This window comes from Schistocerca piceifrons, chromosome X (assembly GCF_021461385.2).
Source record: "Schistocerca piceifrons isolate TAMUIC-IGC-003096 chromosome X, iqSchPice1.1, whole genome shotgun sequence".
Lineage (NCBI taxonomy): Eukaryota > Metazoa > Arthropoda > Insecta > Orthoptera > Acrididae > Schistocerca > Schistocerca piceifrons.
The window spans coordinates 480,228,630-480,244,261 of NC_060149.1; the positions used below are offsets into that span (position 1 = coordinate 480,228,630).

Sequence of the window (15,632 nt, forward strand, 5' to 3'; positions counted from 1 at the left end):
CGTTCCAAGGCCTGTTCGGACGGAGTTTAGCTTATTTGTGACAGTAATCTAAGAACTGTAGATTCATGTCGTGTTTTTGTAAAGAACGGAGAAATTTTATTGTCTGGAAGGACTTCCTAATGCAACCAGTTATCCATCTGTTTTCCTTAGCTACTGCTGTAGAAGTTGTAACCGTTTGAAATACCTCCTCAAAAATTAATTTAAACAATGTACAGAATTTAGAGAACTTAGCGTCCACATTTTTTCCCATATAAACTTAATCGCAGGTTTGATTTGCCGATGTCCAAGAAAAATAGTATATTTTGCGTTCCGAGTAGATCCTTCTGTAGCCAGCGGCTTTGAAAGTTTTACAAGCCTCTCTTTAGCTTTATTGTCTGACAGTAATGATGAGAAAGGCCAAGATCTATTACAAATATTTCACTACTTTCCCTGTCGATATCTGTAACTATATGGTCTAAGACTGATCTGAACTTTCTGATACCCTAGTAGCAGTGTTTACCATTTGTACCATGAAAATGTCCTCAGAATGTTTAGAGAGTTATTACTAATTTCACCATTGATACATGTGTTAATATCCATGTCTTCACATAGTATTATCTTACTTTTGCGTGATGAGATCCTAGATCCAACCATCACTTTCTTTGTGTGGAATGATTAGATCACCAAATACTGTATTTATAAGAGTACGTTGTCGTCGACTATTAAAATAACAAGTGAGAAGTATATGGACAGTGACTGCAGTTTTCATTAAAGTCGGTACTTGCTTTGGACAAATAGTGTCTGCAAATTCTTTGCTACATTATCATATCAACAGATTTTTTACGAAACTACTACATTTATATTATTTGTGATACCTCAAACAAATGCAAAACGACATCAAGTGACATATAGGGTACTGGCTTGGAATACAGAGAGCTGATGTAGTTCGAATCGAAATATCAAACCGTATTAACGGCTGTAGGATGACTGTTCGGTCAGCCTGTGTGTGGTAGTTGAGCTGTTTCTCACACACATTAAGACGATGGCCGGAATGGTTCCCGGTCTCCTCATCATAAGTTCAACAACCAGAGTAAAATACGAATATACTCTTTCTGCAGCGCGGACGACTGCGAGACGGGCAGGAAGAGAGACCATGAGGTTCTGGAAAGTACTGACAGGGATGTGGAGCCGTGCCAACTCCAAACCTGTGGCCAGCTGCGGTAGAGGATCAAAAACATGGTTCAAATGGCTATAAGCACTATGGGACTTAAAATCTGAGGTCATCAGTCCCCTAGACGTAGAACTACTTAAACCTAACTAACCTAAGGACATCACACACATCCATGCCCGAGGCATGATTCGAACATGCGACCGTAGCAGCAGCACGGTTCCAGACTGAAACGCCCAGAACCGCTCGCCCACAGCGGCCGGCTGGTTGAGGATCCATGGCGCGTACAGCCCGATCAAAGTGGTCCCACAGGTTCTCGACTGGGTTTTAATCCGAGGAGTTTGGCGGCCAGGAAAACCACGCACGTAGACTGCAAGCTGGATGGCACGTTGCAGGATATATTCATATTTGTGTTACTCCATTGTGCCTTCCAGAATGACAAGATTATCCAGGGGTGCCACGGGAAAAATTCCTCAGGCCATAACGCACCCTCCTCCTTCCGACGATTGTTGCAGGGTGTTTGCTTTCAGACGTTGCACGCCGTAGACGACAACGGCACCTGTCCGTTGCAGCACAAAACGCGATTCATCTGAAAAGGCCACCTGTCGCCACTCAGTGGACGTCCAGTTGCGGTATTGGCGTGAAAATTCCAGCCTGCGTCTTCGATGAAGAGCAGTCAGCCTGCTCCCGAGGCTCATACACAGCAACTTTCGCGGTATGGTCGTTGAGGAGACACTGTTGGTAGCCCCTTGGTCCATCTGGGGGCTCAGTTGCTCACAGCTGCACGTTTATTCGCCTGTACACATCTCCGCAGCTGTCGTTCACCCTTGTCATCTTTGACCCGTGGTGCACCACTGTTGCCACGGCACTGATTTTGGGTAGCGCTATTTTGCCAAGCACGGTGTACATTAACAACACCGAAACTCGAAAACTTGGGCGTTTCGGAAATGCTTCCACCTTTGGCCCGAAAACCGATAACCACACTCTTTTTCACGTCAGATAAATAGCTTTAATGCGCGCATTACGACAATTACTATCCCCTGCATATCAGCAACACTGACTGGTAACTACCAACTGCTATTAGAGCCGACCAACAGGCCACAGCAGGGACACCGACGAGCTCACCCACAGACGCACAAACAATCCGCCAACATTTCCTCTCACTGTGCTTACTGTATATGACCTATCGGACACAAGATCGATAATAAACCTAACTGTTGCAGGTTGCTGACGCTGAACGAGGACTCTGCACCAGCACCCAGCGCCAGCCGCCGAGCAGCACAACCGCACAACGTCAAGGTATCGACATGCATGATACCCACTACTAACACTACTAACAAAGCCTATCCTTGCACGACCTATCGCAGGCAGCAAGACAACCGCTACTGCTCTTACCACCCGACCTAACTATCGCAGAGGTTTTTTTCCCTTGGCTCTTGCCTTGGCACTTTTTTTCCTCTGCCCTTCAAACCGCTACCCTACGTTCGATTTCGACCCAATCTATCTCCAGATGAGCGCGTATTAATGGTTAACTCTAACCAGACGTACGCAAACATCGCAGTTAAATGGCTCTGAGCACTATGGGACTTAACATCTATGGTCATCAGTCCCCTAGAACTTAGAACTACTTAAACCTAACTAACCTAAGGACAGCACACAACACCCAGTCATCACGAGGCAGAGAAAATCCCTGACCCCGCCGGGAATCGAACCCGGGAACCCGGGCGAGGGAAGCGAGAACGCTACCGCACGACCACGAGCTGCGGACAAACATCGCAGTACCCACATCCTGCGACACCTCACTTTAGTGAATACTAACCCTTATGCAGATATGGCAGTAGACCTATTGTGTTGGCCACCATGCCGGTGTGGGCGTGAAAGGGCTCCACCTCTTAAAAAAAATCTAAAAAAAAAATTACGACAACGACTGCGCCGTCCAAAGTGACCGAGCGGTTCTAGGCGCTACAGTCTGGAACCGCGCGGCCGCTACGGTCGCAGGTTCGAATCCTGCCTCGGACATGGACGTGTGTGATGTCTTTAGGTTAGTTAGGTTTAAATAGTTCTAAGTTCTAGGGGACTGATGACCTCAGAAGTTAAGTCCCATAGTGCTCAGAGCCATTTGAACCATTTTGAACAACGACTGCACTATTTTCCGCGTTCCCCTGGCGCCCTTTTTATACTCTCCAGTACCAGCGCTGCTACGTGCCGTCTATGAGTGATTATTGCACCTAGACATTGAATGTAGCCAGTTGTCCCATTGATGTGACTGCACCGTGTATACAGACAGAACTTACTAAATTCGCAGAAGTACACGACATACCTCCCCTTAGATCAGATTGAAATTGAGGCGCCAGGAAAGATGCCCGCTCAGAGAAACGAATCACTGATTCCAGACGGGCTAAAACTTATAAAAGTTCAGGGCACGAAAAAAAAAAAAGAAAAAAGAGGAGGTGGAGGGGGAGGGGGAGACGGGAATAACTCCAGGAAGGAAGAGGAGAAAGAAATGGCATTTAAATTCTTATTTAATGGCCTGCTCAATATGCGTTACGTCTTACGCGCCTGTTTCCGTGACAAGGAAATGAACAACACAGGAAGCGGATCAGTCGTCACTTTTAACGACAGACAGCTGGTCTAGCCATCGACGTACTTTCGTTATCTTCCCTCTCCAATTTACGCAAGTATCTAGTTGATTTCCAATACAGAATCCCAAATTATTGTCAAAACGCAACTTGAATATGTCTTATTCAATTAAGTTTATAGAAGGCCCAGAAACTCAGGTAATTACTTACGTGGTCTAACAACAAAAACATTCCAGTTGCTTGAAATCTCAATTTTTGTAAATCCTATTTTGTTTCCAACTCAGTATAGATTTGCAGTAAACCTGACTCTATGAAACGAGGAAGAATATTTCCTATTTAATTAAGCTTAATATTTAAGCTTTCTTTCCAAGGTTTTACAGATCATTTTAATGCTAACAAAAGTCATGAGATTGTCACTCAAAAAGTGTAGGGCCAGTCTGCTTATGAGAAGACACCATGAACTGTTTTATAGGGGCATGATATAAACTCAGATGCAGATGAAAACATTCTGCCTATTATTTTTGTCAACAGTCATCATTCACCATTCCACAGGGACAAGATATAATGCGAAACTCGTATTTATGTGACTTCCCCTCCCCATGGACGGCACTCGATGATTAAAAAGTAACGGAAATTCGACAACTAACTGCAGTGCTGAAGACACTGGGGAAGAAGAGGGTTCCACTAACCATGAGGCCAACAGAACCGATGTCTCGCATCTCTTCCCTACATTAGTTCATACTAATGCCAGGATGTTCCCTCTAGACGGCAACAACCTATTTTTACACACATCCTTGTCTAACGGAGTTACTTGCTCTCCGTTCGAAATTATCTCTACAACTACAAGACGTTAGGCTCCTAAAAGGCATAGCTTCTTTCATTTAGTCAAGCAAGAGAGTCTGAATCGCGAATCAGATGGCAGTAAGATAGCGCACATCGTACTATAGGTGCTCGTCATGTGTCTTTTGACCTGTTGAGTGATCATGTAAATTGTTTAGAACTGCTTCAGGTAGGGCTACACTCGGCCTTGAATTCTGGTTGTAATAGTTTTACTGGTTTTGGTAATACCACTCAGTTTTTGGGCTTTTTGTCGAGTCAGGGTATTTGTTCGATCATTCCCCTACACAGCTTGATATAAGAGATGACTAGAAATGATTTTAACCAATGACGATAGAATTATGTGGGCGCACGACATCGAGGTCTTTAGCGCCCGTATTTGGACTAGAACACTCAGCTAACGATATTCCAATTGCCTAATGAACATCACCAGAGAATAAGAAAGTTATGCACTTCGTTTTATAATATACTTGAGAACTTAAAAAATAACTTGGCTCCAGAGATCAGCTAAACAGACAGAGTAAGTGGATGTGTTTAACACATGAGTGACCTAAATCGTACAAATTACGCAATCTCTCTCACACTATCTCTCTCTCTCTCTCTCTCTCTCTCTCTCTCTCTTTCTTGCTCTCTCTCAGTAGAACTGGCATGTAAAATTTAGTTTTAAAAATAACTTTTTTTTTGTAACTGGACTCAAACAGAAGCTTCCTGTTGGCATTAGAAGTCGCATGAAACATGTGACGAGCAGTATCTCTTTGATACTTTCTTGCTATATCGCTATGAAGCTTCTCGTTGACATTGAGAGTCGCATGAAACATGTGACGGCTTTCGTTATATGCATATATAAGAAATACTGCTCGTCACATGTTTAGTGCTGAGAAGCTTCCTTTCTCTACCCATCTTATCCTCTCCCCTCTCCCTGTCCATCCCCTCTTCTTCCCTTTTTCTGTCCACTTCCTCCTCCCTCTCTGTCTGTTCATCTCCGCCTCCCTCATCTCTTTTCCTGTCTCTTCCTCCCCCTGTTTCTCTCCCTCTTCTCCTCTTTCCATTCTCTGTCCACCTCCGCGTTCCCCCTCCCTGTCCATTTTCCCCTTCCCTATCACTGGCCATCTCCTCCTCCTTCTGTCTACCCTTATCTTCTCCTTCCCCCTCGCTTTCTGTCCATCTCCTCGTCCTCCCTTCTCTCTCCAACTTAGCACACTCATTCCAACAGTAAGTTGGTGGTTCTTACACATATGGTATTTTTTTCTAGATTGTAACTAATATGTATACCTAACTTAACTGAAATAGTTCCAGGGTTGTAGAATGAATTTTTTACCCGTGGTTTTGCTTGCTTACACATATATTTCACACATGTTTAACATATTTCATGCGTATTTGTATCTATATTTCACCTGTACGTCTAGCGAATTTCGCCCTGCAGTTTTATTTTCACGCAGCGTAATGTTTATAATGTATATCCTGATGCATGTGCTGTACAGTGATGTAATTTTGCAGGTACATCCAGCGCCTACTGTCTGCGAAATGTGTTGTGAATAGAGTTAGTAGTGAAGAATTAAAAATTAAAACGTCATGCATGATGTGATATTTTCTCATGTATCTCTTTGTTTATGACATCATATCTCCTGAACTATGTGTCGTACAATGATATATTTCTCCGGGTACATTCAGCGGGATATATGCACACCGTCTGCGAAATGTGTTGCGAATAGAGTATGTAATAAAGAAATAATAAATTAAAACGTCATGCATAATGCTCCAGTTACTCATGCATATCAGTGTTTATGATGTTGTATCTCCTCAACAACGTATCATACAATGATGTATATACTTTTGTTGGCACATTCAGGGACAAATGTGGACACTGTCTGCGAAAAGTGTTGCGAATTTATTTAGTAGCAACGAAGTAATAAATTTAAATGTATGCATGATGCGGTAGTTTTTCACGCAGTCAGTGTTTATAACGTCGTATCTTCTGCACTAAGTGTCATACAATGATGTAATTTTTCTGGTGTGTGTGAAATCTTATGGGACTTAACTGCTAAGGTCATCAGTCCAATTTTTCTGGTACGGTAAGTGGTATATGTGAATACTGTCTGAAAAATGTGTCACGAATGCTGTAAGTAGTCAAGAAGTAATAAATTAAAACGCCATGCTTCATGTGACAGTTCTATTACATGAACAGTGAAAATTTAGTAAGCGACAAGTTTTATCGTTTCATCACTTTGTGGGGGTCGTCAGCGACAAAAAGTTTGTTGCAAGTCTCTGAGTTCTCTCATTGTCAAATACTGGGTGACTGATGTATGTGTATTCTCATGAAGTGGGGTACACTGCTTTTTCACCCCCACATCGACATCTCTGATAGGCTAGTGGTTTAGGAGGAGATGTGGAACATATATATATATATACAGGGTGTTTCAAAAATGACCGGTATATTTGAAACGGCAATAAAAACTAAACGAGAAGCGATAGAAATACACCGTTTGTTGCAATATGCTTGGGACAACAGTACATTTTCAGGCGGACAAACTTTCGAAATTACAGTAGTTACAATTTTCAACAACAGATGGCGCTGCAAGTGATATGAAAGATATAGAAGACAACGCAGTCTGTGGGTGCGCCATTCTGTACGTCGTCTTTCTGCTGTAAGTGTGTGCTGTTCACAACGTGCAAGTGTGCTGTAGACAACATGGTTTATTCCTTAGAACAGAGGATTTTTCTGGTGTTGGAATTCCACCGCCTAGAACACAGAGTTGTTGCAACAAGACGAAGTTTTCAACTGAGGTTTAATGTAACCAAAGGACCGAAAAGCGATACAATAAAGGATCTGTTTGAAAAATTTCAACGGACTGGGAACGTGACGGATGAACGTGCTGGAAAGGTAGGGCGACCGCGTACGGCAATCACAGAGGGCAACGCGCAGCTAGTGCAGCAGGTGATCCAACAGCGGCCTCGGGTTTCCGTTCGCCGTGTTGCAGCTGCGGTCCAAATGACGCCAACGTCCATGTATCGTCTCATGCGCCAGAGTTTACACCTCTATCCATACAAAATTCAAACGCGGCAACCCCTCAGCGCCGCTACTATTGCTGCACGAGAGACATTCGCTAACGATATAGTGCACAGGATTGATGACGGCGATATGCATGTGGGCAGCATTTGGTTTACTGACGAAGCTTATTTTTACCTGGACGGCTTCGTCAATAAACAGAACTGGCGCATATGGAGAACCGAAAAGCCCCATGTTGCAGTCCCATCGTCCCTGCATCCTCAAAAAGTACTGGTCTGGGCCGCCATTTCTGCCAAAGGAATCATTGGCCCATTTTTCAGATCCGAAACGATTACTGCATCACGCTATCTGGACATTCTTCGTGAATTTGTGGCGGTGCAAACTGCCTTAGACGACACTGCGAACACCTCGTGGTTTATGCAAGATAGTGCCCGGCCACATCGCACGGCCGACGTCTTTAATTTCCTGAATGAATATTTCGATGATCGTGTGATTGCTTTGGGCTATCCGAAACATACAGGAGGCGGCGTGGATTGGCCTCCCTATTCGCCAGACATGAACCCCTGTGACTTCTTTCTGTGGGGACACTTGAAAGACCAGGTGTACCGCCAGAATCCAGAAACAACTGAACAGCTGAAGCAGTACATCTCATCTGCATGTGAAGCCATTCCGCCAGACACGTTGTCAAAGGTTTCGGGTAATTTCATTCAGAGACTACGCCATATTATTGCTACGCATGGTGGATATGTGGAAAATATCGTACTATAGAGTTTCCCAGACCGCAGCGCCATCTGTTGTTGAAAATTGTAACTACTGTAATTTCGAAAGTTTGTCCGCCTGAAAATGTACTGTTGTCCCAAGCATATTGCAACAAACGGTGTATTTCTATCGCTGCTCGTTTAGTTTTTATTGCCGTTTCAAATATACCGGTCATTTTTGAAACACCCTGTATATACATACATATGTACATGAATTTTTAAAATCTGCACATATATAATGGCATGTCATTATTAGTACCTCCATACAAATGGAATTATAACGTACATACCTGACATGACTTAGATGTCATATTTTACCTATGGACAACATCTTGCGCCCAATAAGAATGTCTAAGATCGTACATGTTATCTAAGATGTACTGCTCTCCGATACTACTCTCTGATACGACTCAAAGTACTTCTGAATAAAACGCACAAGGTTCCATTTGTTAACAGGAAAAGGATTCATTTAATTGATTTCTTTAGTCCTCTTGTCCCACAAAGATTAACGGACAAAAAACGATGAAGCACTTCCATTACTGATTGTAATTGGCTCTTCAACATTCTTAGTAATGTACAATAAACAACTCTTAAGAGATTTACATAGTCTTGTACCTAAAAACCTATTCTATACCAAAAATCCATAGGAATTTAGGTCATCTACGCATGTTAGTACTTAGTTTAATGTCTCCGTGTGTGTGGGGGTAAGATTCAGGGGAATACTATCGGAAGGGTTTGATATCAAGATTTGTGTCATACTGGGAGACGGATTGTCACCAGTTTTGTTTAACATATCTCTGTACGACGTTATGAGGGAATAAACAACAATAAATGAGGAAATAGGGATACTAATGATGCACCTGGTGGACAAAGAGAACAACAGGGCTCAAGTCGGCTGCCTAGCATTTGCCGACGACATAACGATACTAAGTCAGATAGAAGAAGATGCAAAAGACGCAACTCGGCAACCTAAGCAAGGTAATCAGAAGCATGTGACTGAGGATCGCCTGCGACAAGACAAGGACACCGAAAATCACTGGGGACTGGCAAATACCAGGGGGCACCGTGTAGAATAGCTAGAGAAAACAGAGATAAACATAGTAAGGAAAATACCAGGAATCAAGACACATAGGAATTAAAACATTAGGTGCCAGTGGTCACTGATTTATATCAATGGGGAGAGTTGAAAATTTGTGCTTACTAGGCAGATGCGCTGACCACTACGCCTTCCGGACACACTGTTCAGTGCAACTGCACGGATTACCCTAGCAAGACTCTCGTGAGGCCGAAATTCTCAACTTATACCACACACTAGTGATATAGCGCCTCTGCACATTAGCCTCATTACTCGCAGCATCTCGCCGATTCCCATAAGAGTTCGTGCTAGGTGTGCATCTACACTGAAAGGCTCATTGACTACCATCGCCTGAAATATATATATACGTAGCATCTATTCCTTCGGACATGACCGAAAGAGAATTTGGGTCTGACGGGAGGAGTGCTAGCGTAGTCCGCGCAGTTGCTCTGACCACTGTGTCCAGGTGGCGTAGTGGTCAGCGCGTCTGCCTAGTAAGCAGGAGACCGGGGTTTGAATCCGAGTCAGCACACATTTTCAGCTTGCCCCATCGATATAAATCAGTGCCCACTGGCAGCTAATGGCTTTAATTCTTTTGTGTCCAAAAAAAGGTGATGACATGGATATGAAGATCCAGGGAAGAACTGATCAGGGCCGGCCGTGGTGGCCCATCGGTTCTAGGCGCTACAGTCTGGAACCGCACGACCGCTACGGTCGCACGTTCGAATCCAGCCTCGGGCATGTATGTGTGTGATGTCCTTAGATTAGTTAGGTTTAAGTAGTTCTGAGTTCTAGGGGACTGATGACCTCAGAAGTTAAGTGCCATAGTGCTCAGAGCCATTTGAAGCATTTGAACTGATCAGGAGCATCAGATCAGTATCTGGGGAAATCAGACTGAAAAGTGCAAGATTTTCGAGGTAGGTAATCCAGATAACTAGGTATAGAATGATCAAAAGGGCATCGGGAACAATGGGCAGTACAAGAGGAAAGACAGGAACCAAGTTAGTTGTTGAACTCATGAAGGATTTTTTTTATTTATTTCCCTGAGCACTATGCGACTTAACTTCTAAGGTCATCACTCACTTAGAACTACTTAAACCTAACTAACCTAAGGACATCACACACATCCATGCCCGAGGCAGGATTCGAACCTGCGACCGTAGGGGTCGCTCGGCTCCAGACTGCAGCGCCTATAACCGCACGGCCACTCCGGCCGGCATGAAGGATTGGTTGGAATTGGAGATCTGTATGGAAGGAAAGGATGGTTGGAGAAGCAAGTACAAACTGATCAATCTGACAGGGATCGCCAACAGAAAAGGGTATATAAAAAGGGTAGAGTCATCAGTGGAGCGAATAAGAGAAGAGAGTACTGAAGATGCCAGAAGAAGAGCGGAAGAGAAGAAGAACAAAGGATGAAGAGGTTTTGGTAGAAGAAAAGGAAAACGCTGCCCATTGTGGGTCTTCTCTTGGTCCTACAGCAGTAGGAACGTAACAATAAGGAGACATGTATGAAGTAGGGAAGGAACAAGAGTTCTCTTGATAAAGAGATGGAATTTTAGTGTTCGGTACTCGGTGCCAGTATGTACCACAATTGTTAAGACTAACAGAGGAGCGCATCTTTTTTTCCAGAACGGTCGGAAGGCGGAGTGTGCGGCCGGCATGGGCATTTCCAGCTGGTTGGTGCAGCGGATTTACGTCAGCGAGTCACTCCCCGCCAGCCGGCAGCCGGCAGGGGCGCCTATATAGCGAGCGCTGGCTGCGCGCCGCTCAGTCCGCCCGTCGTCTGCCGCCAGCCACCAAGCACTCACCAGGCACGCAGGTAAGGCGCGCTACCGGTCCTCTCTCGCAATGACGTGTTTTAGTTTTCTGTATGGAAATGGATTTAAAAGTGTTCATTACAACAGCAGAGTTACGAAGATCATGTGGTGAATTGTAGGCGATGATGACACACTGAATACAGTGACAATGTCCCAAGTGTCAGTACGGGTCTCCAGTTAATCAATTTCTTTATCCTGTGGTTGTGATTTAGGTAACTCCCAGTGGTTAAGCCTATGGATCTACACTTTACAATGCCTCATCCATTCTAGCTGTAAAGACTCTACAAACAGTCTACAGGTATTCTGTCAAGTTTACAATGCTAACTGTGGAAACGGAAAATATTACTCGAAAAATCTTAATGGGATCGTACTTTTCCGTACTTGATACAACGCTAGTGTTTGCGATTCGAGCCAGAAGACTGGTAATTTCTCGTTGCCCTGTATACATTTGCCTTAAAAAATTTAAAAAAAGAACTCTTATCCACGCAGGGACAGCTTCCTTTGTTTCACTTGCTATTATTATTTGTCGGAGAGGAACGGAATTACTGTTTAGTGTAAAAAGAAATTACAAAGATGATGAATCGCTTTATTCTTCATGAAGGCGCCATTGAACAAGGGGGAAGGGTCCCAACAGACATTGGTTTGTGGAAGTTATTAATTTTATTTCGTTCTTTGTCAGCACTTTAACAAATACCTAGTTCGATGGTACAGTTTTTTTAAGCTATATCTGTCAAATCAGTGCTTTTCCTTACTTCATTAAATATAATTGAAGAGACTCTACAGGTACTCTGTCGATATTCTGTAAGACTAGTAATCCCAGCAGTGGAAACAAAGTATTGCGTGATACCTGTGCCATGTCTAACAACGCCAATAAAAAGTGCACTAGAGTTTAGAGCTGCAGTCAGAAGATAGTCTGGTAATTTTATGCGACCCAATATATCTTTCTCAATGCTTTCCTAGTACAAAGTAAAGAACTGAACAAAAGAAAGCTATGCGCTACATCAAATAAATGCATCTCATAATTATGTTTAGTTTTCTTTATTGGCATTTCCCATTGCTTTATATAAGTGCCATACAACTATCTAAGCGTCTTTACAGAATCTCCATGTTCAGATGTCCGTGATTTTGTTCTCTAAGACATTCTGGTATGCATATTAGCTAAACCTAACCTTGTGGTATTCGTTATAAATAAAAACATATACCGCCGGAAGGCTTCATGGACTGCAAATTGAAGTGTATCGGACAGGGTTTTTTCTGAGGAATACTCACAAATATTACAGTAAGTAACAATATTGATAGGAAACAACAGTATCCACACAAAATATGAACTTTAAAACACAGCGTGCTTAGAAGCAATTTTTTTAAATAGCTACCCAGCAATTTTGCCTGGAATGTAACATATCTCGGCACCAGCATCTCTGTGTTGATTTAGATTTACATCAGGTATTCCACGAGAGACGATTACAATGAGTGCCCGAAGGTCAATCTACCCGGAGCAGTTCCGTGCTGCCCACAGGGAGAACATCGCTAACGGAGCCTAACGGAATAGGTACCAGCCTCTGCGAGCCTGTATTTGTGTATGTCTCTCTTCTAGCCACCAATACATACCAGCATGTGTCCGCTTTTGCTTTACTCTTCATGTTTCGAGGCGTGTGACCTCTTAAAATTTCCATTTCATACATGAGCCTGGAACGTGTTTCGAAACAAGAGAAGTTCGGCTTGAGAGCAGAGGATAGGGTCATTAATGCTTCCCCGCCGTAACTGAGAAGCCTTGTTCTGCACGTGTGACAGCTGTCCGGGCAACTGGGATTACCTTGTACGGTTTCGGCGACACTTACATACTGCCCCTTCTTGCTGCGCCACATGCTCCTCATTTTTCTGAAATATTCACTTCTCTCACGTTCATTTGTTATCACAACGATCTACGTTAAGAAGATACGTAATGTGAAGTTCCGGAAATGTACTACTCCATTGGCCAGTGAGTTCCTACGTCACAACAGGTAAGACAATCACACAACCCTAGCTTTGGAAGTGTATTATCAATGCTGGAAGCTCATCGTTTGTGGTTTGCTGGCTTCTCTTCACAGGCAGTCCAGGAAGCACTGAGTATAATTGCTAATGTTCTTTGACATAAAGAATGGCTGCGCAACTTCGTCCGCGTATAAACTACGCCGTAAATGTGAAAATGGTCCATAATCGCAGCAGAAAGAAAGGGAGCTGCAATGATAAGAAGTTTCCTCTCAGACTTAAGAAATTTAATAGCATGCTATAAACAGTCTTGCGGAAATACATTTTCACCATATTCTAATGGCATGTCAGCTACTGTTTACCATCATGGAAAGTTCACATTACATTACTGTACGTAAAGTGAGCTCAAACACCTCATGAACAACTATTAATCGCAATTAATATGAATGTTTCCTGGAAATTTATGCAATTAAAAGCTCTGTGTAAGTCCCTTAAATCTAGCGTAATAAGCCTCGATCGCCAATTTCTGTAGTATGACTTTCAACCAGGAACACAAAGGAAACTTGAACGGAATTTTCCTTCACTCGCCTATGTTTCCACTCAGTAAAAATCATTAGTTCATCAGCTTGAGAGAGGCTGAAGCACCTGCGGCTGAAATGTTTACATTGGTCACGGTCCGTTCCAAGCACATGTTTGCCGCACCCGCGAAGGACACTAGCCTTGGGCGAGCGACTTGACCTCAGAGTTCCCCTGGTCACCAACTCTTGGGCCATATTTCTTTTCCTGTTTTTTACGCAAATTTTGTCTTATCATAGCGAGCACACAAATATGTCACAGTCCTGAAATGATCGAGGCGCAGTAGCTTGGAGCGTATTTCATAATACGTAAACTTCGTTCCAGACTAATGCTAATCGAGGGGGGCGGAGGGGAGGGGGTGGCATTGAATAAAGTCTTTGGATCCTATTGAGGGCTCTCTAGCTTGCGTAACTATCTGAGTAACTTTTTTTTTCCTGCTATAAATCAGGCTAGCTAAATTCAGAAGTGTGCTTCTGTTTTCGTAACCCGAAAAAGTTTCAGAACCCTTTAAGTCTCGCTAGAAACACTTTGAAACGTAGAGGAAGCTTTTCGGCTTTACACGCATGAGCTATATAGAACTGATAAAAATAAATTTCTTTTGAAGCCAAGATCGCTGACTAATACTTTCATTTCGCGATGATCGGTTTCGACAGAAGCTTGCTGTCATCATCTGATCTTCGGAAATGTAAAGTGCTTACATATCAGTCACATAGCGGGAAGACATTCCACTAATGTGATTCCCGTTGTGTGAATGATATGTACGGGCTTTAAATTTCCGAAGATCAGATGATGACAGCAAGCTTCTGTCGAAACCGATCATCGCGAAATGAAAGTATTAGTCAGCGATCTTGGCTTCAAAAGAAATTTATTTTTATCAATTCTATATAGCTCATGTGTGTAATGCCGAAAAGCTTCCTCTACGTTTCAAAGTGTTTCTAGCGAGACTTAAAGGGTTCTGAAATTTTTTTCGGGTTACGAAAACAGAAGCACACTTCTGAATTTAGCTAGCCTGATTTATAGCAGGAAAAAAAAAGATACTCAGATAGTTACGCGAGCTAGAGGGCTCTCAATAGGATCCAAAGACTTTATTCAATGCCACCCCCTCCCCTCCGCCCCCCTCGATTAGCATTAGTCTGGGACGAAGTTTACGTATTATGAAATACGCTCCAAGCTACTGCGCCTCGTTCAGCGATCCAGCGATCTTGGCTTCAATGGATATTTCTTTTGATCAATTCAGCAGGTCGTTCCCAACACATACATGTAACCTATATCAACATAGAATTGTTAAGATGTCTGCATCTGTGCCAAACGAGCTACTGACTACGTCACTAGATATTGAATTACCATCGGATTTGTAAGTCTTCTCTTCATTTAAGCGTTCGAACACCGAAATAATTATCTTTGCTGAATAATGATTAAGCAGAACCTCGTCTTCCCGATGTACTACTCGTCACAGGCCACTGAGTAACATAACTAAACAACAACAAAAAAATGTTCAAATGTGTGTGAAATCTTATGGGACTTAACTGCTAAGGTCATCAGTCCCTAAGCTTACACACGACTTAATCCAAATTATCCCAAGGACAAACACACACACCCATGCCCGAGGGAGGACTCGAACCTCCGCCGGAACCAGCCGCACAGTCCATGACTGCAGCGCCTTAGAGCGCGCGGCTAATCCCGCGCGGCACTAAACAACACCTTACTTAAAGTACCACATGTAACATTAGATCTTCCAAATGTGTAGTTGACGGAATATACTTTGTACAGCTAATAATTTTAGTATGAATAGCTTCATACATAACTTTCTCGGTTCCAAAACCGTTGAGTAACAACTTTCTAAACATCGTAAATATGTACACGTTATT

At 43.2% G+C, this 15,632-nt stretch overlaps 1 protein-coding gene across 1 annotated transcript in view; it reads left to right on the forward strand.

Moving 5' to 3' along the window:
- Nucleotides 1-11,165: 11,165 nt before the first annotated feature.
- LOC124721351 (elongation of very long chain fatty acids protein AAEL008004-like) overlaps nucleotides 11,166-15,632 on the forward strand; it is an 80,229-nt gene continuing 75,762 nt past the window's right edge. The window contains exon 1 of the mRNA XM_047246274.1: nucleotides 11,166-11,222. The gene's annotated coding sequence lies outside the window, so the exon portion shown is untranslated. The remainder of the gene's footprint in view (nucleotides 11,223-15,632) is intronic.